The sequence below is a fragment of the Jatropha curcas genome, chromosome 2, assembly GCF_041381405.1.
Source record: "Jatropha curcas cultivar XTBG-Jc1 chromosome 2, XTBG_Jcur_1.0, whole genome shotgun sequence".
Classification (NCBI taxonomy): domain Eukaryota; kingdom Viridiplantae; phylum Streptophyta; class Magnoliopsida; order Malpighiales; family Euphorbiaceae; genus Jatropha; species Jatropha curcas.
This window is the reverse complement of record NC_143152.1, coordinates 20102994-20126784: the sequence shown is the minus strand read 5'-3', so window position 1 is coordinate 20126784 and position 23791 is coordinate 20102994. Positions and strand designations below refer to the sequence as shown.

The window sequence follows — 23791 nt, the reverse complement described above, 5'->3', positions numbered from 1 at the left end:
AAATAAGATCTAAAAATACTCCTAAAAATCATCAATCCTAATAACAAAAATATCAAATTCTATGCAGAAAATCTGCACTAAATAAAATTGAAATCTCAACAGATTTTTTATAATATTATTTTGAATTAATCCTAACATTCTCTCTTAATTCAAACATAATATTTTTATTACAATAATTAACAATTAAAATTTTTAATCTAGCATTTGAAGCACCTCTCTTCAATTAACTTTGTTGAAGTACCTCTCTCCAACTCATCATTTTGATGCACTTCTCACCAAATATTGATGCATTTCTCACCAAACTAGCAATTTTTTTTTTGAAGCATTTCTCTTCAAATATTGATGCACTTCTCATCACTTTCTTTTGTTTTGGAGCACATCTCTCTAATGTTCTCTTGGAGCACGTCTCTCCAATACTTAAAGAGGAGTTCCTTTCTCTTGCACAAAATTTGATTGATTTTTATACCTGCAATCTTTTTGAATATGAAGGCAGGTTTTTGCTTTGAATTTTTTGGCTTTTTCTTCATTATGATTCTTAATTTGAACCATAGTTGGGTTGGATGACAATGGAGGGATTTCTTTTTCTGTTTTAACATGCTCCCATAAGTCATAAGCTTGTAAATAAGCTTTCATTTTAACAGCCTATAGCTGATAATTTTCACCAACAAAAATTGGAGAGGAAAAAAATGGAATAGTGTTTGTAGCCATTTAACGGACAGGCTCTGATACCATGTTGAAATTTTGGAAGGAAGAATGAAAATGCACAAGATGATTAACAATGTTTAGCACTTCATGTTTTCCACTTCATTGAATTAACAAAAGAATGTGCCTATTTATAGGCTTACAAGTGAATCAAATAAGATTTAAAAATACTCCTAAGAATCATCAATCCTAATAACAAAAATATCAAATTCTATGCAGAAAATCTGCACTAAATAAAATTGAAATCTCAACAGATTTTTCATAATATTATTTTGAATTAATCCATACACTTATTTGGTATCAGAAATCTAGGGTTGAGTGGATACAATGGGGAGACAGAATACCTCTTATTTTCACCATAAAACCATCAAGGGGAGAAAGCAGAACTGCATTAAAATGTTGCGAACTGAGTAGGGGGTCTGGTTCACGAATCCTATGGAATTGAAATGTTTAGCGAGAGTGTTTTTTGTGGCTTTATATACGGAGGAGGCCATGATTTCACCAATATTTCCTATAACAGGTAAGTTTCCAGCTATTCCCTTTGCCAATTTGAATTCGTTATTGGATCCAGTTGATAATGAGGAGATTCGGGAAGCTCTATTTGGCATGAAGCCATGGAAGGCTCCGGGTCCAGGCGGCTTTCATGCAGGATTTTTCCAGCGATATTGGCCGGTGGTAGCTGATGCTATTTATTCTAATGTCCGGGAGCGAGGCTTTTAATGGTAATAGAGTTGATCTGGCTATTAATCATACTACTTTGGTATTGATTCCTAAAGTAGCGCATCCCACCTCTATTCCTCAATTTCGACCTATTAATCTTTGTTCGGTGATTTATAACATTATTACTAAGACTGTGGTAAAATCACATTCTGCCTCTAGTTATCAGTCCTACTCAGACCAATTTTATTCCAAGAGGGCATATTACTGATAATGTTATTATTGCAGAAGAGGTGGTTCACTCTATGCGTAAGAAGACAGGCAAGAAGGGATTCATGGCCATTAAAGTGGACTTGAAGAAAGCATATGACCAATTACGCTGGGATTTCCTCCATGATTCTCTGCTGGATTTGGACTTGCCAGTCTTTTTAATTAACCTTATCACGGATTGTGTCTCTACTTCTTCTATGCAGGTTTTTTGGAATGGGGAGCTTTCTGATGTTTTTCACCCTTCTAGAGGGATTCGCCAAGTAGACCCTCTCTCTCTCCATATCTTTTTGTTATCTATATAGAGAGACCGGTTCTTTGTATCTCTCTTATGATTGATCAAGGATTATGGAAGCTGGTCCAATTAAATAGGGGTGGTCCTCCTCTTTCACATTTATTTTTAACGGATGATCATTTTTTATTTGAAGAGGCTTCAGAAGCTCAAGTTAGTGTTATTAATAATGTGCTTGCCGATTTTTGTGCCTACTCTAGTTAAAAGGTAAATAATTCCAAGACTACTGTCTTATTTTCCAAGAATGTGTCCGGGCTTTAAGAAGAAGTCTGTGTGCTAAGCTGAGTTTCAGGGAGACATCTGATTTTGGTAAGTATCTTGGTATGCCTCTTTTGCATGGATGCATTACCAAATGTACCTACCAACATATTTTGGATAATGTTTCAAATCTTCTTTCTGGGTGGTCGGCGTCTCAGCTGTCCCTAGTAGGACGCATAACTTTATCTCAGTCGATTCTAGTGATGCCTATTTATTCTTTGCAATACACTATTCTTCCAGTTGCGGTTTATAATCAGGTTCAACAGTCTTGTCGTAATTTTGTTTGGGGTACTACAGCCATTCAACGGAAGATCTCTTTGGGGGATTGGGCTTTAGAAATTTATCTACTCTTAATGTAGCGTTCATGATGAAGCTTGGTTGGCACATGATCCATGATTCTGAGGCTTTATGGGTGCAGGTTCTGAGGTCGAAATACAAAATGGAATGGGATCCTTGGCTTGGGGAAGTGACGACAGCTTCTCCTTCGGTGGTTGCCAAGGGGATTAGTCAAGCTCTTCCTCTTCTCAAGTCAGCGATGCAGTGGGTTGTGGGGAATGGGCTTTCTATCAGAGTTTGGTTAAATGCTTGGATTGATGCTACGGTTGTGTTGATTTGTGAAGCTTTGGTAGAAGTCCATGTTCATATGCAGGAGGATAAAGTTGCACAATATGTAACGACTGAAGGGAACTGGAATATAGACGTGCTGGGTAATTTCTTAGCTCAAGACTTGTTGCATCGTTTGATTGCTATTCCTATCCCTTCCCCGACTCTTGGAGCTTATTCGATATATTGGGGCTTGTCTAGCTCCGGTCAGTATACTATTAAGTTTGCTTATGAATTTCTATCTGCTGAGGAGAGACAAGAGACTCATCCTATTTGGAAGATTATCTCGCGTTGGCCAGGTCCACAAAAGGATTAGAAGCTTTCTTTGGCTGCTGACTCATGACAGGCTGTTGACAAATGAGGTAAGGGGAAGGAGGCATCTAACGGAGGTGAGTTGCTCTCTCTGTGGATATAGGATTGAATCGGCTCTATATCTTTTTCGTGAGTTTTTTTTTTTTTTTTTTTTTTTTTTTTTTTTTTTTTTTTTTTTTTTTTTTTTTTGCAAAAGAAATATGGTGTTCTACTGTCCTAGTGCAAATCAGCAGGGCTTCCTTAATATTTCTTCATCGATTCTTGATTGGATTAGTTGGAATTTTAGACGTAAGGATTGGTATTTTAAGGATGAGTATTGGGTTTCTTTTTTAGGCTCCATCTGCTGGTACGTCTAGAAGTCAAGGAATCTAATTGTTTTCAGGGGAATCCATATATGCGTCTGATGTTATTGATAAAGCATATTCTTTTGCGAAGGACTATAGTTTGGTGGAGGATCATATGACTATTTTACGTGCTCGTATGGTGACTAAAGTTCAGTGGGTTTCGTGGTAGGCTCCTTCATTGCCTTTTGTGAAGCTCAATGCTGATGCCTCAATTCCAGTTGCGGCTGGTCATACTTATGCAGGTGGGATTATCAGAGATGCATTGGGTATTTGACAGGTGGGTTGTACTGCTAGCATTGTTATTACTTCAATGCTGGGTGCGGAGTTATGGGCATTACACAATGGTATTGTGCTGGCTATTCAACGTGGTTACACCCATGTTCTGATTGAGTGTGATAACTTATTAGGTGCAGGCTATAGAAGGCTTGGTGGGACCTCCAGCGAACCTGCTCTCTCTGGTTAGACAGATTCGTGCTTTATTGAGTTCAATTCCGTTTTCTCAGATTGTGCATTTATATCGTGAAGCAAATGCAATTGTGGATTGGCTCTCAAAGTTGCTTCCTCCTTTCCCCCGGGCATTTATATTTTGGTTGAGCCACCTCCTGGTCTAATAAAATGGCTGGATTATGATTTGGTTAGTGCCTCTCGGAGTAGGCTTGGTAGCTAGTTCTTGTTAGCCTCCTTTTTCTTACAAAAAATAAAAAAAAAAAAAAGAAAGAAAGAAAGAATATAAGCTTCTTTTTCTTGTGTTTGGCAGAATGGAAAATCAGGGTCTCATAATCTAAAAACTAAAACTTTTTAGAGAAAAATTGCTAAAAGCAAATTACCAAAATATAATATGCTAAAAAAAATAATCAAATCCAAAATTTTTTAAAAACAAAAAACAAAAAATATTAAGAAATCCATCAAAATCAAACCGGTTTAGTTCAATTAAATTACAAAGAGTGAAATGTTTAAAGATGATACAGTAATAGCCAAACACTTTATGCCCGTTGAATATGAGCAAAAAATCACTATCCAGTTTTATTGAATCTTGAATTCAACAATTAATTATAATACAGGCAGTTTATCAATCATTTAAGCACCAAAATTATGTTTTAAATATAATTTCAAGGACTTGAAATTACCAACATAAAAGTTGAGTTTTGAATTTGACCAGACACAACTACAAGTATCAAATATAGCTATTGAAGCATTGTCGCCTAAAACCCCACATTTCATTGCTAGGTAGCTCTTTCGGTGCAAGAAGACCACCATTCACTCTTCAAGCTTCTAGGAAAGTGACTTCTCATTTCTCCTAACTTGCCACTAATTTTGCAAATCGAAACTTCAAAGTTTTTAATTTTCTTCCCATCTTTTCTCCTTCACCACTGCTTGCCTATTGCTATTTTTGGTACCCTAAGACACATCCTAGTGGGCTGAAGCTCTTGGCAATGGCATTCTAGACCACTGCTCACTGGTCGTAGGGGTGGCCATGGTTCCGGAACCACCGGTTTCGGTTCCGAAATCGATAGTTTCAGTTCTAAAAAATTTAAAACCGGAACCGAACCGAAAATTGACAGTTCCGGTTATGGTTTGGAACCAAACGGTTACGGTTCTGGTTCCAGTTCCTTAACAGTTTCAAAATTGACGGTTCCAGCCGATTCTCCAATCTGTTTTCTGGCGAATCGCATAATTGTAAAATAAAAAATTAGAGAATATTTTTTCTTCAAAATTTAAAATTTAAAAATTTGTTAAATAATTTCTAAAAAAAATACCCTTAAAAAAATTAAAAAATGCTTGAACTTAATTTATTTTAAAAAAATTCAACTTAATTTATTTTTTGTTTAAAAAGTTGGATAATTTGAAGAAATTAATTGACAATAATTTGGACAAATAATTGGAGATTGGACTTAGAAAAAAGTTGAGAGAATAATTAGAGATCGGAATTTCAAAAATTAATTGACAATAATTTGGATAAATAATTGGAGATTGGACTTTGAAGAAATTCTTTTGCAATATTTTGGACAATAATTTATAAATGAAAATTGGAGAGATTGTAGAATAGAGAATAATATAGAGTAGAGAGTGTAGAGATAATTTTGTGTGAGGGGATTGTAAATGGAAAGAGATATTTATAATAAGTCCAAAATCATTTTTCTACAAATACCCTTAAAACTAGCAGTTATGTAGCCGTTTACAGTTATTAGGAAGGGTAATTTGAGAATTTCATAAAACTATTTGAAAAAAAAAAGTTGTTGGAACTGGTTGAATTCGTCGGTTCTGGCCGTTTGACATAAAATTCAAAATCTGCTTGGAACCTTCCAACCATAGGTTCTAATCGGCTGGAAAAACCGTTGGTTCCGAATGGTTTTGCTCGGTTCTTGGAACCACCAATTCATGGTTTCAAAAATAGTGGAACCATAATAAGCTCGTAGACCACCGGTTTCAGTTCCGATTCGAACCGATTCCTATTTTGAAAATCGTAATATGGCTACCCTTACCAGGTGGTGGTGTGCGGTTGTGATAGCGCCACCTTCCTTCTTTCTCCTTCTAGTTTCTGCATTTGTACATGAAATGACTTTTGGTTTTTTCTTTTTTACTTTAAGTGAAATAATGAGTTTTACTTTTGGTATAAATAGTCTAAAATTTTTTATAAAATATACTTAAACTAGTCATAAATCTGTGCTTCTTGCGCAGCTATTGATATATTGTTTAAACTGTTCTTTTGTAACATTTTTTTACAATTTTTATATTGAAATTCAAGTAGAAAAGTGATTTGAATAAGTTATTTTAATGTGAAAATAATTTTCTTCTATTTTTAATGAGTTTTAATAAAAATTATTTTAATGTTAAAACCAATAAGATAGTAAAATTAAACATAAATACATAAACTTTCATTAAATAATAATATAAATAGTAAAATTAAACATAAATACACAAACTTTCATTAAATAGTAATATAAATACTTTTATTAATTAGTATTGATTATTTTACTACCTACCTTTTACTTTGAATTATTTAGAATCTTAGATATTATTATTATTATTATATATTGAATAATGTTACTCAGATTCCTTTAGAACCGTCCATCGTACTGTGAGAATTCTCATAGAGCAACATTATCATTAAAACGTCAAAATTTCTAACAGAAAATAAAAAAGAAAATAATAAACATAAAAATAAAAAAAAATAAGCGTGAGTTACTAATAGTGTAGTGTTATATAAAAACTCTAATTTGTGGTTGAATTTAAAATTCACTAGATTTTAGATAGAGTGTATAATTTAACAACTAATATTGTATTTTACAATAAATAATTATATATAGATAAAGTTTAGAATATATAATTATATATAGATAAAATTGAATGATTTAAATAATTCATTATGGATAATTTAAAATATTAATTAAATAAAAATAGTTTAAAATATTAATTAAATTAAAATAGTTAAAGTACCCGGATAATATAGAAAAATAAAAAAAAATCTATTTCTGAAAAAATAAATAATAATTTTCACTTGATTTTACAAATAAATAAATAAATAAAAATCAGAAAAAAAGAGAATTGAATTACATAAACAAATAAGTGCTAAAACTTTATTATACTTCTAACAACCTGATTTCACTTTTTAAGGCATTTACCATTTAAAATATGTGCATGTGTGTGTGAGTGAGAGAGAGTGAAATTAGTACATTACCAAGTGGGTGGGCATTGTGAAGTTCTGGAACAACATCATCAACATTTTCTGCAGTTGCCTTAACCTGGGAAACAACCAATGAAGCTTTAAACAATTGGAACTCTGATATTTGCCAATGAAAAATAAATAATAAAAAAAACACCAATGACAACAAGTAAATTTCGTGACTTCCCACTTGCAATCTTGTATTATATTAATCACACCTTGAAAAATTGATCTCTCATGTTCAGCCTACCTTCCATCTGTTAACGCTTTTAATCAATTAAAATTTACACAAATTTATTAGTAATTTAGGTGAAAGCTTGCCAATTATTTTGTTTGTATACATTGTTCATTTGTAGTTTATAACTCATATCAAAACAGTAAAACATACAAAAGGATTAATGCATTCTAAAGAAGGAAAAAATAATAAAATTGTACATAAAAATTATTACAATAATCAACATAGAGTAGCTCACGCATTTATTGAAGGATTAGATGAGAAAAAAAAAATAATATTACAAATATTTGTAATAATATTACAATATTTAAAAATAATAATATTACAATAATATTAGAATCAATAATATTATTTATATATATATATATATATATAATCCTGAAGAAAAAATATTTTGAAATTTCTGACGTAAGGCTCTCCTTTTTTAGCATTCTATTTTCCTCTTTTTAGAAAATTTTGGATTTTTCCTTTTTTTATATATTTTCCTATGTTTCAATTTGATATATATATTTTTAAAATTATTTTCTCTAAATAGATATGTATTATTTTGAATTTTTTTGAATACTTTATTATCCATAAAATAACCGTAGTCAGTATATATATATATATCTTCTATAAAATAATTTGAAGCTCGCTCATAGTATCATATCTATTTTCTGATAAAAAATTATCCAGAGTCGTTCTGTTAAAAATACTTTACTTTCTCAGCTTTATTTTCAATTTTTTTTTTTTTGGCTTTATATTTTGCTTAGTGCTCTTTTTTTCAGGTTTGTGAAGAAGGAGCCTACACTTTTTCTAATCGTGTCATCCTTCATAATTTTCATGGTATTGCTCAGATAGTGGAAACAATTTGTGGGTTCTTAAGGCTCATAACAAGATTCTTTTGGTTGCTCTTTTTATTTATATAATCCATTTGTATAATTAAGCAAATATATTTATGTTTTGCCTGGAAATTAGAATAGTAATTTAGTAATATTATTATTTGGATGCCTATTTGGGTAAATATTCTTTATGTTTGTGTGTCTAGGGCATATGCATAATTATTATTATTATTTTTTTACTTACCCTGTACATTTACAGATGCAGTTGCAGCTATTTGTCTTTTTACGAATATTTGGGTTTAAAGAAAATGTTGTTCTTAGCCTTTTCTTTATCAGGCAAGGATTTCTCATTTCTCTCTATATTTTTTCCATCTTCAAGATTAATCTGTTTTTCTTTCTAACTTTATTTTTAATCTTCTTCTCTAAACATTACGATTCTTAATATTTAAAAAAAAAAAAAAATCTTCTTCTTAGATTCATAGATTCTTTAAATTATCATGATTTCAAATTTTAATTTGTTGGTTAAGATGGTTCATTAATTATATTTTATAAATTTTGAAAGAATGATTCTTTTTTATTTTAGTTGATTTATTATTTGTAGATTGGAAGTTATAAAGAGCACTTTGATCCAATATATGAGTAGAGAAAAACAGAAAAGCATGGAGAATAAATAAAAAAATAAAAAAATTCGGTTATTAATTAATTTATTTATTCTGTTTAAAGAATAAATAGGATATATAAAAAATAGTTAAAATTTCATACCAATATATATTTATTAAATTAATAAAATAAAGTAAATTATATATAAATGAATCTTTTTAATATTATATGAAATACAATTTACAATTATAAATTATAAACTATAAAGTATATATACAACAATAATGAAATACATGAGAAAATGAATATTTTAAAATGTATTGTTAATACAATTTATAGATTTTAAATTCTAAATAATAAAGTATGTATTACAATAAAGTAATTAATCCGCGCAATGTGCAGACCTTTATCTAGTATATACAAAATCTAGAAGCAAAAAATATTTTTAAAATGCTGACATGGCGCTTTTTGCATTCTATTTTCTATTTTTTTAGAAAATTTTGAACTTTTTCTTTTTTTACTATGATTTTTTCTTTGTTTCTAAAAATTTGATTTGTCATTAAAATATTTTTAAATTTAGAAATTAATATTTTATAATAATAGCCAACTTTTTTGAAATTGTCTCTAGGATTTGATAGGCAATTAAAATATTTTTTAAATTTAAAAATTGATATCTTATGATAAAAATCAACATTTTTGAAATTTAATCTCATCTAGCTATATACTTTCCTTCTGTTGAATCTTTATTTTTAAATATTTATTATTTTGTATCTCTAAACCTGTTGCCTGGTCTCTCCTTCTAGTGTTCTCATTTGATAGTTTTTATTTGCTTTGAATTTCTATTTTATAGATTCCTTTATTGTGCAACAATTCGTAGTGGCAAATCAAGGTACGTGCTTTAGTGTATTTTGCTCATTATTTTCATTTGATAAGCAGGATTTGACTATGAAGAGATTGAGAGAGCTTAAGTCACACCTTAATGATTTTCAAAATGAAAAGATTTTTTTTCAATACTTCTGCTATGAATTTGCTGTTAAAATAGAACTTTCATTTCAGTTTTATTTCATGCTTTTTATTATTTAATTTTTAGAGCTTGCAGTTAAGTAAAGAGAATTAAGAGTAAATAAAAGGATTAATAACAAAATATAATTAAAAAATCTAATTATTTGATGAAAAATAATGTTTGATATTTTTTAGCTCTTAGAAACATAAGACGAGAGAAGAGAGGAGCATAAAAAGCTCTGCACCAACTTGGTCCTTCCCAAAAATGGAATCTGAATCTCGAATCATTCTTAGGTTAGATTTTCTTTTGCTTGCTTTCTTTCCTTTCTTTGAATTCTAAATAAGAAAACTAGATTTATTTATAGGTTCTCTTTTAATATTTGATCTTCTTTTCTCATTATTTAATTTCTCATTTTTTTCCTCTTTTGTTTCACTTAGTGTTTTCGCACCACCCCCGAGCGACCCGAAAAGCGTTCACTTTTTTATTTTTTGAATGGAAAGTGATTTTATTTAGAACAATGGTGACAAAACACTTTGGATGTGATGCCGATAAATCGGTCTTACAAAATATTTTTGAGTCGCCACCCATTATTTTGGCAATGGGATCGTTTCCAATAAAAATGACTCCATTTAAACCTAATTTTATTTAAGGCCAAATTATTTAGAAAACTGGTCAGGCGCACTAAGGCGATTCTGAGTAAGGGAATTGGGTACGTCGGCCCGTTGGAAGTCGACGCCCGGAAAAACCGACCTCTTTTAACCTACGATTTCTAATTTATTTTAGTTAGAAAAGCCAAATTGTTTATTTATTTAAACCCAACCCGAATGAATCGAACCGAGTTCTTATATGGAAAATTAATTAATCGTCCCAATTAAATTCAATCATTGCATCCATAATCATTTAAATCATCCACACAAAAGCACTTAAATCAAATAAATAAAAAACCCGCTCTTGCCTTATGGTTAAAGGCGGGCCACAAACCAAACCTCAATATTGTAGTGGTGTTGCTGGTTGAAAGCATTATAAATCTCATCTCATGTCATCTTCTTAGTATTATCCAAGGCCACAAACCTTCGGAGGGTTGCGCTAGTCAAGGATTGTTGGAACAACTGAGCAAGGAGCTCATTGTTCACCCGAAGAGGAGAGAGGGTGCCCACATATATTTTCAAATGAACTTTGGGGCATGCGGTGCCATCAAATTTATCCATGCTTAGCATTTTGAATTTTGGCGGTAGCCTGGCTTCAAGGAACAGTGGCAGAGAGTCGACATTTATGAGGTCCTGATATTTCTTGATGCTCTTCAAGAATTTCTCAGAGAAGTCCATCTTCTCCATCATCTTATTCATTGAAAAAGAAGCCAAATCGCCCCCAGTCTGGCTCGTGGTGGCAGTAGCATTAGAGGTGGCTCCGATTTCAGGAATCAACCCTTAGGTAGTCTGATCATCGTTGGGTGGAACCACATGCTGGTCATTGGATCCTCCATTCTGGTCTGAGGGATACTACCATTCTGGCTAGTAGTAACAGGTTCCTAACTTCCCCCATTACTATAACGCCCCGTTTTTTCTGTGTTTCAATAGTAGTTTACCGGTCTGTGACTAGTAGCACCGGTCCGGAAGTCGGTATTATTTTTGGTCCAGAAAAATTACTATTTATGTTTTATATTTTATTTAACATTTTTGGAGCATGTATGCATGGTTTTTATGGGTAGAAAGTAAGTAAGGAATATTTTTGGAGAAATTAGATAATTAGTGAATAGTGAATTATAGTGTTATATTAAGTAAGGAAATTTGAGGAATTATTTTTATGGAGGAAATTTGAGGAATTATTTTATGGAGTAAATTAGAGAGTTTTGTGGAGATAAATAATATTTTGAAGGAATTTAATTGGAGAATATTTGTAGCCATTAGATTAGATTACTAGTGACTTAATCCTAGCCATCCAATTTGGGGAAAAAGACCAAAATACCCCTTAGTTGCTTTATTAAAGGCAACCATCAATTATTGAGCAACAAGTTTTCCTTCTTCTTCTTTTCCTTACACGTCTCCTTCTTCTTCTTCTTCTTCTTCTTCTTTTTCTTCAATTCTTACTTAGTAAACACATCAAATTCACCCCATCAACTTGATTTAAGTAATTAATCTTAGAGAGTGAAGCTTGAGAAGTAATATTTGGTGACTAATTTCAAGGAATTTGGTGATTTTCCTACTTGGGTCAAGTAAGTGATTTTATGATAAGTTAATTATTTTTGGGTTTAGAGTTTTCTTTTAGCATATACATGCTTAATCATGCTCCAATTACTTCTTTTATTTGTTTTCTTTGTTTGATTTTGAGTTTCTTACATGTAGCGAGTGGAGAGCCTTCTAATAAAGATAAGGGCAAGACCAAAGCTTGAGAAGCTTTGATTAAAGCTTATTAAAGCTTGTTTTGAAGGTTAGTGTTCATAAACACAGTTACCTTACTCAAATTTTTGATTTTGTGCCTTTATGCTATTATGTGGATATTTTGGGATTTTGTATGAAATGATTGATTTGTTGAATTTTGGTTGCACTTACATGCTCTTGGGTGATGTTTGATGAGTATTTATGTTGTGGTAGACATTTCTACCTTGTATCTTTGTTGTTCATGTTCCTTTCATAGTTAAAGTAAGTTGAATTTGGGAAAAACGGGTTATTGAGTGAGATTAAGGACCATTTTCTGATCCTTTCTAGTTTCCATTTGTGTCTGAGTACTTCATAAACGTTGTAGGTCTACCTCTTAGCTTTCCAACCCATCCTCTTGTGTCCAATTTGGAGATACATAGCTCAACTTATGGGTAAAACACCCAACCTGACTCTGTTGTGTTGGGCCACATGCATCAGTGAATTGAGTGCCCATTTTGACCACTATAATGACAAGATTAGGTTCTGAGTTCTTCATAAAAGTTGTTTCCCTATGTCTTGAGACTTCCCCCGTTCTAGATTGGTTTAATTTGAGTGTTTGGTTAAGTCGGAATTCAATAAACAATGGACTTGGTTCTGCTGAATCAGGTCTGGTATGTTAGTTTGTGTTTCTAGCTTTGTTTTGTTATCTTCCATATTGATCTGGGCTGTGATTCCTTCATAACATTTGTATAATTTTGTCTTAGCTTTCTAATGAATCTGATTTCATTTAATTTGGAGACCCATAACTCAACTTATGTTTTAAAAACACAGCAAAGATCAATGTTACTTTTATGCTGGAAATTTTCTATGTTAAGTCATTTTGTTTAAATATGAGAATTTTTATGAATTACTTAAGTTGAAATTAAGTTTTTATTATGATTTTAAGAAGACTTAAGAAAATGAATTTTATGAGAAATGTTATGAAGTAAGAATGAAAAACAAGAATTTTGGGCTCTAATATACTTGGTGTGAATTTGATGCATGATTTGATTTTATTATGTATGATGAGCATGCTCGGCATTTGATGCCGTTATGATAAGAAGCTATGATCATATGCTAGGCATGTGGGTGTCTTATGTTAGGGCGGACGTGCTCTATATGTTATGAAAAGGTTGGCAACCTAAGGCCATTATGAATAAGCTATGAAAACTTATCTGCTTCTTTTTCTCCTAAGTGTATGTGAGCCCTTATAAAATATTTTTAAGGAAGTGAAATAAATGAGATCACATTATGTTAATAACTCGTAGTTTACCATAACTTATTTATGAGATCAAATGAGTTTCTAAAGCATGATGTGTTGGTGTACATATGTAATGCATGTTCAAATTTAATGATTTTATGTATTTAAATGATTTTTTAAGTAAGTTGTCATCACAACATTGGTTTGTTGTGTTTTATGAGCACCACTGAGTTTTATACTCAGCGCGTTGATTTTATCACGCGCAGGTTGGAGATTGTGCTTGCTGCTTAAAGACCTGAAGAGTAGCATCAGAGCTGAAGAGATATTTTGGTAGTTACTTAGTATTTTATGTAACTAAGAATTATGACATGTATAAGTATTGCATTTTTGGAGACTGTATTATTTAATTTATAACTTAAGCATGTTATTGTAAATTATTTTGGTGTATATATTGGGAGATAAACTTGGAACTTATTTAATGGTTAGAACATTAGAAGTTGATATGTTTAAATGAATGTATTGAATTGATGAATATTAAAATGTTATTGAGGAATTATGTAGGTATGAAATTATAGAAGTGCTATTGTATTGTTATTGGAGTTTGATGGGGTTTGGAGTTTGAATTTGGGAGTGCTTTGTATTCATATGTTTGGCAACTTCTATTTTTAGGGGAAACTCTTGCAGTTTTTCTGTAGGACTCTCCAAATCATTTTCAACACAAAATACTATTACTTGCTAAACTTGTGAATACTAAATCACTTCTAATTCATAATATGATTGTTTGATTTATATGTAGGTTAAGACGGTGCCTTCGACACCGAATGTGGCATCCACCGTCGGGTCTTTCGGGATCAGGCGGCGGGTGTTACAATTACAATTTCCCGCTGATTAGTGATATCATTCCGTAGAGAGTCATTTTGTTCAGTGAGCATGGTCCAAAAATGGGTCTCTCGGTCCCGGAGTAACTCTTCTATCATAGCTCTAAGATCAATAGGTGCAGTAGTAATTACTGTCATTCTCTGGAAGAAACAAACAAAGGAGGTATCAATATGTAGCTTTTGGTCAAGTTTAAAAGCATGCATTATCAGGGTTTAGAACTTAGATTAGTTCTTGAGGTTTTGGTGTTGGGTAGATGCTAAGAGGGTATAGTGTTGCTCGGATCGATCTTTAAGGCTTTTGGGTAGCTCAGGTTGATGTTTGAGGCTGTTGGTATTTTGGAAGACAATGCTCAAATCAGTATTAGAGGCTTTGATTAGGGCATGTCCGCAGTTTAGGTGTTTAGGTTGGTGTTTAAGGCTTTTAGTATTTGGAGGTGGTCAGTTGAGGCTTTTGGTATTTAGTGGCACTCAGATTAGTTTTTGAGGCTTTGAGGGATGTAGTGTTTTGGTAGCTCATGTCACTGTTTGAGGCTTAAGGAATTTGGAGACAATGCTCATATTAGTATTAGAGGCTTTGATCGAGGCATTATCCCCGATTTAGGTACTTAGGTCAGTGTTTAAGGCTTTTGATACTTGGAGGTGCTCAGGTGAGGCTTTTGGTACTTGGAGGTGCTCGGGTGAGGCTTTTAGTATTTAGTGCTGCTCAGGTCGATGTTTGAGGCTATTGGTATTTCGGAAGGCAATGCTCAGATTAGTATTAGAAGCTTTGGTTGGGGCATTATCCCCGGTTTTGGTGCTTAGTTCTATGTTTAAGACTTTTGGTTATTGGGGATGCTCAGGTCGGTGTTTGAGGCTTTTTGGTGGCTCAAGTCAGTGTTTGAGGCTTCTTGGGTGAATGAGGTATTAGCTCATGGGTCAATTTGTTATCTCGAGATTTTGATGATTAAAACAAAATGAATAAATTTAAATTATATTATTTGTGCTAATATCATTTTATGCAGATCTAAATATGGAAAATAAATAACAAGGCAAAATCCTACAAATATAAGGATAAACAAAGATCATAAAGACCATTGAAGATCTTAGTGGTTAGCTTTGTAGGATTTACTATAGGATAAAGAGAATGTTCATTTGTAATTATAAAATTAATTTCTTCTCTCTTTATCAAAAGAATTTTCGAAAATATTTCTTTAAAAATTGAAAGCTTTCCATTTCTTAATTATTTTACCTAAAATGAAAAAGATTATGTCTCAATCATTTTGGTAACAAATCTCTTAGAAAAAGCTTTTTTTATTTTCGAAAATTATTTTCATAAAGATTCAAAATTTATTCACTTACCTAAATTAAAGAGACTTTGTCTCAATAAATTTTTGATAATAGAATAAATCGAATCAGATTTTTATGCTCTTTATTTCTGGAAACAAACTTTTAAGGAAATCCAAAATCTTGTCTCTTATTTACTTACCTAAATGAAGAAAATCTTGTCTTAATCATTTTTGGTAAATAAATATCCCGAAAAAGATTTTTCAAATTCTTATTTTCGAAAATCTTGTTTTTAAAGGAAAGTTTGATCTTCTCTTATTCGCTTAATAAAAAGAAAGAATATTGACTCAAAATATTTGGTAACAGAGATCTCAGTATCTTCTAAAAATGGAAAGTCAATATTCTGATTTGTAAAAGATATTTCACTTTCTAAATACGGGATTCTCATCCCTCTCTATAAAAGGCATCTTCTCTTTAAATGACGCAAGGGCTTTTGTTTTAAGAGTATACGTCCATTGATTAAATCTTTTATCTCTCAAAACTTACTCTCAAACCCCCCTTATTTCTTTTCATCTTATTACTTCACGTTTTATCTTTAAAAGAGAAAAGAAATTTTATAACAACTTCTTTTGAAAAACAGTTCTGATCTTTAAAACGGTTTTCTAATCTTAAATACTGTTTTTCCTGTGCTTATATTTGCATTTCTGTCTGTCTATTTAGATTCTGTAATTTTTTGTAGACAGGTTTTTATTTGAAAACATGTGTGTAATAGCTTAGGTGAAAAGCTATTGTGAAATAGGTTATCAAGCGACCTTCTCCGTGAAACCAATTCTAATGTCTTGATTTGAGTTTCTATTCTTTGCCAAAAACAGAAAGGGTTGAGGTTAACTAGAACCTTGGAAATTCTAGTGCGACAAAGGGTAGATCTAGGAGTTGATCTATTGCCTTGTACTGTTGGTTTGTTTCTTACCCTTGAAAAGAGATAACATAGTTGAGGATCTCAAGATGAGTCTTGGGGCATGGATGTAGGCGAGTTAGTGCCGAACCACTATAAATCACTGTGTTAATCCTTTTATTTTTTGAAGTTCTGCTTGATACTATTTTACTCACACTTCTGTTTATATTTTAGAAATGCTAAAGTTGTTAATGGTTTCGATGTTCTAAACTAGAATAAGATTTATCTTTACTGAACATTAAAACTCTAGACTTCTGCATAGTGAATATACCAAGTTCTAAACTGTTCTTCTAATTTCGGTATATTTCACTATTTGGGTTTCTAATCATTTTTCTAATCTTGATTAAAGCTTTGTGAAATAGTTCAGAATTCAATAACTATCTCTCACATAGTCTTTTATATTTGTCTAAAATTTATGAGGAAATTCTAAACGTAATAGCTTTTCTTCATAAAGAAGTTTTGAAATTGAACAAAACATTGTGAAGCAGTTCTAATTGATAGCTACACTTTGAAAGCCTTTCTATTCTCTGAATAGAGCATTGTGAGAAAGTTCTAATCACAATAACTTACTCTCACTAATGCATCATTTTTCAGCTGCATTAGTATTCTGAGTTTTGATTTTAAAGTTAAATTTTTATTTTTAGAAAATCCAATTCACCCCCCTCTTAGGTTGTGCCATACATATTCGGGACCCACAATCTGTTATCAGAGCTTTGGCTCTTGACTTACTAAGCTTATCAGCTTAAGAGATAAGATAGCTCCACTTCCTCTTACATCTTTAGAAGGTCAATATGTTTCTAGACCACCTTTGTTCAATGGTTCTAATTACTCTTATTGGAAAACCAAAATGGAAAATTTCATAAAATCAATTAACATAAACTGCTGGAGGAATGTCATTACTGGTCCTCGCATTCCTATGAAAATTGTAGAAAATGAGAGAGTTAGAAAAACAGAAGAAGAATACACGGATGCTGATTGGAATGATATTTCTATAAATGCAAAAGTTATTAATATTCTTCACTGTGCATTAGATCCAGCAGAATACAACAAAGTTTCTAGATGTAAGTCTACAACAAAAGTCTGGGAAAAACTTAGAGTTACCTATGAGGGTGCGGATAGAGTGAAAGAATCCAGAATAAATATCCTTTGGAGAGAATATGAAATGTTTAGGATGAGAGAAGGAGAAACTATTGCTGAATTAAATTCTAGATTCACTAATATAGTTAATCCTTTGAGAACTCTTGGAAAGGAAATTTTAGAAGATGAGCTTGTTAAGAAAATCCTTAGAATTCTACCTAAAAAATGGAATTCTATAGGAACTGTTATGAATTACAAAGAGACTCTTGTTACTTATGTTTACTTGATAGGAGCTCTTGTTGCAAAAGAAATGAAATCTTCTTTGACTTTAGAAGATAAGAAAAAGAAAGGATTGGCTTTGAAAGTAGTTTCTAGTGAAGAAAGTTCTTTTGATCTTGATAGTGATGATTTAGCACTTGTTGCTAAAAGATTCAAAAAGTTTTATAAAGAGAGTGGAAGGCCACAGAAAAAATTTATCAAAAAGAACTTTCCACCTAAAAATAGCAACTTACCTAAAAAAGAATCTTCTGTAGTGGTTTGTTATGAATGCAACAAGCCCAGCCACATCAAGCCCAACTGTCCTAAGTTGAAAAAGATGTCAAAGAAAGAAAAACTGAAGCAAGCATTCATAGCTACTTGGAGCGATTCAGATGTTTCTAATTCTGAAACCAAAGTGACCAAGAAGAAACTGCGAATATCTGTCTAATGGCCACTATCAATTCTGACTCCAAGGAAATCAGCACTCTAACTTCTGCACAGAAAACCGAAAGTAATGAAACAAATACAACGGTCCAAAAGCGTGAAGAAAGCAATGTAAGGATTTCTGAACCTGAATCTGAAAATGATCTTTTAGATACTTATAATAATCTTTGCAATGAATTTGAAAAACTTCTTAGAAAACATAAAGTTCTAAAGAAGGATTTCAGAAACTTAAAGACTGAATGTAATCATTTAAAAGATGCTTATTATCAAGAAGTTACATGCAAAGATCTTATCATAGAGATCAAAGATCTTAAAGATTGTAATGATAAATTTTCTGAAAATCTAAAGCACTTTGAAGAAAAATGTAAGAATCTGAATTCTGAAAATGAATCTTTAAAAACTGAGATTAGAATTCTAAAATCAATTTCAGAGTCGTTTTCTAAAGAAAAGATAAGTTCTAGCTATGATGGCATTTCTAAACAGAATCATAGTTCTAATAAGAAAATTATTGTTTCTAATGTTGTGACTTTAGAACATAAAAAATCTTACAGTCTCAACAGAAAGAAAAATCATAGTAAGCTAAATACACCTGTTACCACTAACCCTCCAAGACCCAATATGAGTTGGGTACCTAAAGCTGCTTGATCTTTTCAGGTGTGCCTAAGGAGTGAGCTGAAAATGGAAATGTGGTACATGGACAGTGCTTGCTCTATGCATATGACTGGTGATAGAAAGAAATTCACCAAATTAGAAAAGAAAAAGGGAGGTACAGTAAGCTTTGGAGACAAACCAAAAGGTAAAATCGTTGGTATTGGTGTGGTAGGTTCTAATCCTACAATAGAAAATGTATGTTTAGTAGAAGGATTACATTATAATTTGTTAAGTATAAGTCAGATTTGTGATAAAAATAGAAGAGTGATCTTTGAACCCTCTTATTGTGAAGTTCAAAACATGCATGCCAACAAAACTTTATTTGTTGGAAAAAGTTTTGAGAATATATACCTGGTAGATCTCTCTGATATGCATAACCTAGATATATGCTTAGTTTATGTTGATAATTCTAGTTGGTTATGGCATAGAAGACTTGGACATGCAAGCATGCACCTTATTTCTAAATTGTCTAAGAAAGATCACATTTGTGATGCTTGTCAATTGGGCAAACAAACCAGAACATCTTTCAAATCTAAGGGCATGGTTTCTACTTCTAGACCTTCAGAGTTGCTACACCTTGATTTATTCGGACCTATTACTCCTTCTAGTCTTGGAGGAAAATTCTATGCATTTGTTACTGTAGATGATTATTCTAGATACACCTGGACACTCTTCCTTAGAAATAAGGATAAGTCATATGATATGTTTGTTCATCTTTGCAAGAGAACGCAAAATGAGAAAGGATACAACATCTCCGCAATTAGAAGTGATCATGGAGGAGAATTTGAAAATCAGAAATTCAATGCTTTTTGCAAAGAATCAGGAATCTTCCATAACTTCTCAACACCTAGAACACCTCAACAAAATGGAGTAGTGGAACGCAAGAATAGAACACTTCAAGAAATGGCCAGAACCATGCTGAGTGATTCTAAACTACCAAAGTATTTCTGGGTAAAAGCAGTAAACACTGCATGTTATATTCTAAACAAGGCTTTGGTAAGATCTAAAATTAAAAAGACTCCATATGAGCTATACAAAGGTAGAAAACCAAATATTGGTTATTTTCATATTTTTGGGTATAAATGTTTTATTCTAGATAACAAGAAAAATCATCTTGCTAAATTTGATGCTAAATCTTATGAAGTAATTTTTCTAGGATATTCTAGTAATAGTAAAGCATATAGAGTGTTTAATAAGAAAACTCTAGTTGTAGAAGAAACTATTCATGTTGTGTTTGATGAATCTGACTCTACTTCTAGAATTTTAAAAAATGATGATGTTGTATATTCTAATCAAGAAAAGTAGAATGAACAATCAGACCAACTAGAACAGCTAGAAAATAAGCAGAACGTTGATAATCAAGCTGAACCAGAAGATGAACATGAAGATCAGAATGCAACTGAAAGTCAAATGCCAGAAACAGAAAATGAAAATGCTCAATTACCAAAAGAATGGCGATTTTATAGGCATCATCCACAAGAGGATATCGAGGATAATCCTTCAGAAAGGATGATGACCAGAGCTCAATATAAGAGATATTTTGGTAATTTTGCTTTTGTTTCTCAATTAGAACCTAAAAATTTAGAAGATGCTCAAAATGATGAAAGTTGGATTCTTGCTATGCAAGAAGAACTAAATCAATTTGAGATAAACCAAGTTTGGAAACTTGTTTCTAGACCTAAAAACCATTCTGTTATTGGAACAAAATGGGTGTTTAGAAATAAGCTTGATGAACAAGGTAATGTTGTGAGAAACAAAGCAAGGTCAGTGGCTCAATGGTACAACCAAGACGAAGGCATCGATTTTGATGAGACCTTTGCCCCGGTTGCTATACTTGAGGCCATTAGAATGCTTTGTGCATTTGCATATTTTAAAAACTTCATGTTATATCAAATGGATGTAAAAAGTGCTTTTCTAAATGGTTTTCCAAATGAGAAGTGTATGTAGAACAACCACCTAGTTTTGAAGTCTATCATAAACCAAACCATGTTTACAAACTTACTAAAGCTCTTTTGGTTTGAAACAAGCTCCTAGAGCTTAGTATGAAAGATTAAGTAAGTTTTTATTAGAAAATAGTTTTTCTAAAGGAAAGGTTGATACAACACTATTTATTAAGAATAAAGTACATGATGTTCTAGTTGTACAAATCTATGTTGATGACATAATCTTTGGTTCTACTAATGACCTTCTTTATAAGGAATTTTCAAAGATTATGCAGGGTGAGTTCGAAATGAGCATGATGGGAGAATTAAACTTCTTCCTTAGACTTCAAATCAAACAATGTGAAAATGAAATTTTCATAAACCAAGGAAAATATACTAGAGAATTGTTGAAACGGTTCAAAATGGAAAATGCCAAGGTATGTAGTATACCAATGAGTCCATCCTCAAAATTAGAAAAAGATGAAAAAGGTAAGGATGTGGACATCAAATTGTTTAGAAGTATGATTGGTTCTTTACTATATCTAACGGTAAGAAGACCTGACATTCACTTTAGTGTTTGTTTATGTGCTAGATTTCAATCATATCCCAAAGAATCTCATTTAATTGTTGTAAAAAGAATTCTAAGATATCTTTGTGGAACCTCTAATCTGGGTCTGTGGTGTTCTAAAGGTGATGCATTTGATCTTGTTGGGTATAGTGATTCTAATTTTGCAGGAAGCAGAATAGATAGAAAAAGCATGTCTGGAACTTACTAGTTTCTAGGTAGTGCACTTGTATCATGGTTTAGTAAGAAATAGACATCAGTTGCTCTTTCTACTGCAGAAGCAGAATATATTGCTGCTAGAAGCTGTGTTGCACAAATTCTATGGATCAAGCAACAATTAGCAGACTACGGTCTGAAATTAGAAACAGTACCAATTAAGTGTGACAGCATAAGTGCCATCAATTTATCTAAGAATCCAGTCCAGCATTCTAGAACTCAGACATCACTTCATATGTGATCATGTTCAAAAAGGTGATATGGTGATTGAGTTCATTCCAATAGAAAAGCAATTGGCAGATATCTTTACTAAACCGTTGAATGAAAGCTAATTTTGCTTAATTAGAAGAGAGCTCGGTATGTTTGTTCTAAGCTCTTAACTTTAGAACTCTGTAAGTATATTCTAAACTTGCTTTCTATATTTGAAATTAAAAGAATTGATTTGTGTTATATATATTTTTTTTTGTATTCTATTCTGTGTGATTCTGAAAAATGTTTTTGTCTAAAAGAAATGCATATTGCTCTGATATGGCTTTCTAATGTCATTATCAAGTTCTCTCTTTAGACAAAATTCAAAAATAGTCATTTTTTTTTTGTGTGTGTTTGTTTTACTATGTTTTATGTCTTTACTTTATTTAAGTTTTGGCGGTATTATTTTTTTTTAAATTCCTTGCGTCGGTTTGAATTTCCCTAAAATTGTTTTTATTTCTTTTATTTTATTTTGTCTTGTTAACTTCTCTTTTAAGTGTTTCTCTCTTTCCTAAAGGTTATATTTTTCTCAACTTAATCGTTTTTGCTTCTCTATTAAAACTGCTTTGTCATCTCTTTTTCCCTTCTTGCAACGAAACCCTAAAATGCTTTTTTGCTTCAAACCCCTAACCATGGCCGGATCGAGTTCCACCTCTTCCTCCTAAGACTCCCTGACGGAACAAGAACTTCAACTTTTCAAGAGGTTATCAAAGAAGTATGAACAGAAAGAGTCGTAACAGAAGAAATCTATTGAGGAATCAAAGAAAGAAAAAGCGAAAACAGAAAAATCAAAGAAACAAGTTATTGGTTCTCACGGCAAAGGTAAATCTGTTCTTTCTCCATATTCTCTTATGCGCTCTTATGTAATAGACTGGAAGTTCTTTGGAAAGCACGAGTTCAACTTTAGGGAACTTTTTGAGTTCCAGGGATGGATTGATTTTTTATCCTTGAACAGACCTTGTTATGAGAATGTGGTTGAGTTTTATGGTTCTTTTAAAACCAGTGGGTCAGAATCAATTACTGTAAAAATTGAAGGAGAAATTAAGGCGTTGTCTTACGCTGACTTGAGCAAGATTTTCAATATACCAAATACTGGGTCTAGGGTAACGAAAATCAAAGATATTTCTAAGGTAAACAGATACAAAAAGGAAAAATTTATAAAGAAAATTGTGAAGAAAGCTTCTGCAGAAAAATAGGGTATAATTGAGTCCAAATTTAACTGACAGTATGAAGTGGCTGTATAAATTGATTGTGCACTATATTTATCCAAAGAGTGCTTTGCTCACTTATGTTAATCAGGTTGAGATGTGCATAATGTGGCACATAACTAAGAAACCACCCTTCAATCTGTATCACACTATCTTTGATAAAATGCAGAATAGCCCTAAGAAACTACCTTATGGCATGGTACTTACCCCTGTGTTTGAGTTTTTGAAAGTGAATTTAGATGATAACGAGGGTCACAATCAAAGCTGGACAGTGGGTCTTTCAAACTGAAAGATGAAGAAGGAGATGAGGAAAAAGAAAAAGAAATTGAAGAAAAGAAAGAAAAAGAAGAAGAAGCTGAGAAAAAGAAACGAAGAGAAGAAAAAGGGAAAGTTAAATTAGAGGAAGCATAGAAGAAAGAAAAGGAAGAGAAATTGGAAGAAGAAGAGAAGGAAGAAACAGAGGAAGAAAAGGAGACAGTGGCTGAGATTGAGACAGAATTTGAAAGGGAAATAGACGAAGAAAAAGAAAAGGTAGAAGTTAAGACTGAAGAGAAGAAGAATTCTGAAAAGATTGAGAAAGAAGAGACAGTAGAGATTGAGGATGCCAGTGATGCTGAGACAGAAAAATTGGAGTTAAGTGAAGAAGAAAAGGAAACTGAGGTTAAGACTGAGAAGGAATCTGAAGTTTTGTCAGCTCAAAGGAGTAGAGAAGTTATGTTGGGCAATATTGAAAAAGAGCTTATAGAAGAA

The 23791-nt window shown here is 32.0% G+C and overlaps 1 long non-coding RNA gene across 2 annotated transcripts; it reads left to right on the top strand.

Annotated features, from left to right (window-relative positions):
• The first annotated feature begins 1026 nt into the window (after window positions 1-1026).
• LOC149498359 (uncharacterized) lies at window positions 1027-4073 on the top strand. Of its 2 annotated transcripts, XR_016319437.1 has the most exons (4): window positions 1027-1424; window positions 1648-2227; window positions 2595-3168; window positions 3425-4073. It is a non-coding gene; the product is annotated as an uncharacterized LOC149498359 (long non-coding RNA). The 2 variants fall into 2 exon arrangements; XR_016319436.1 differs by having other exon boundaries at window positions 1648-3168.
• The last annotated feature ends 19718 nt before the right edge of the window (window positions 4074-23791 follow it).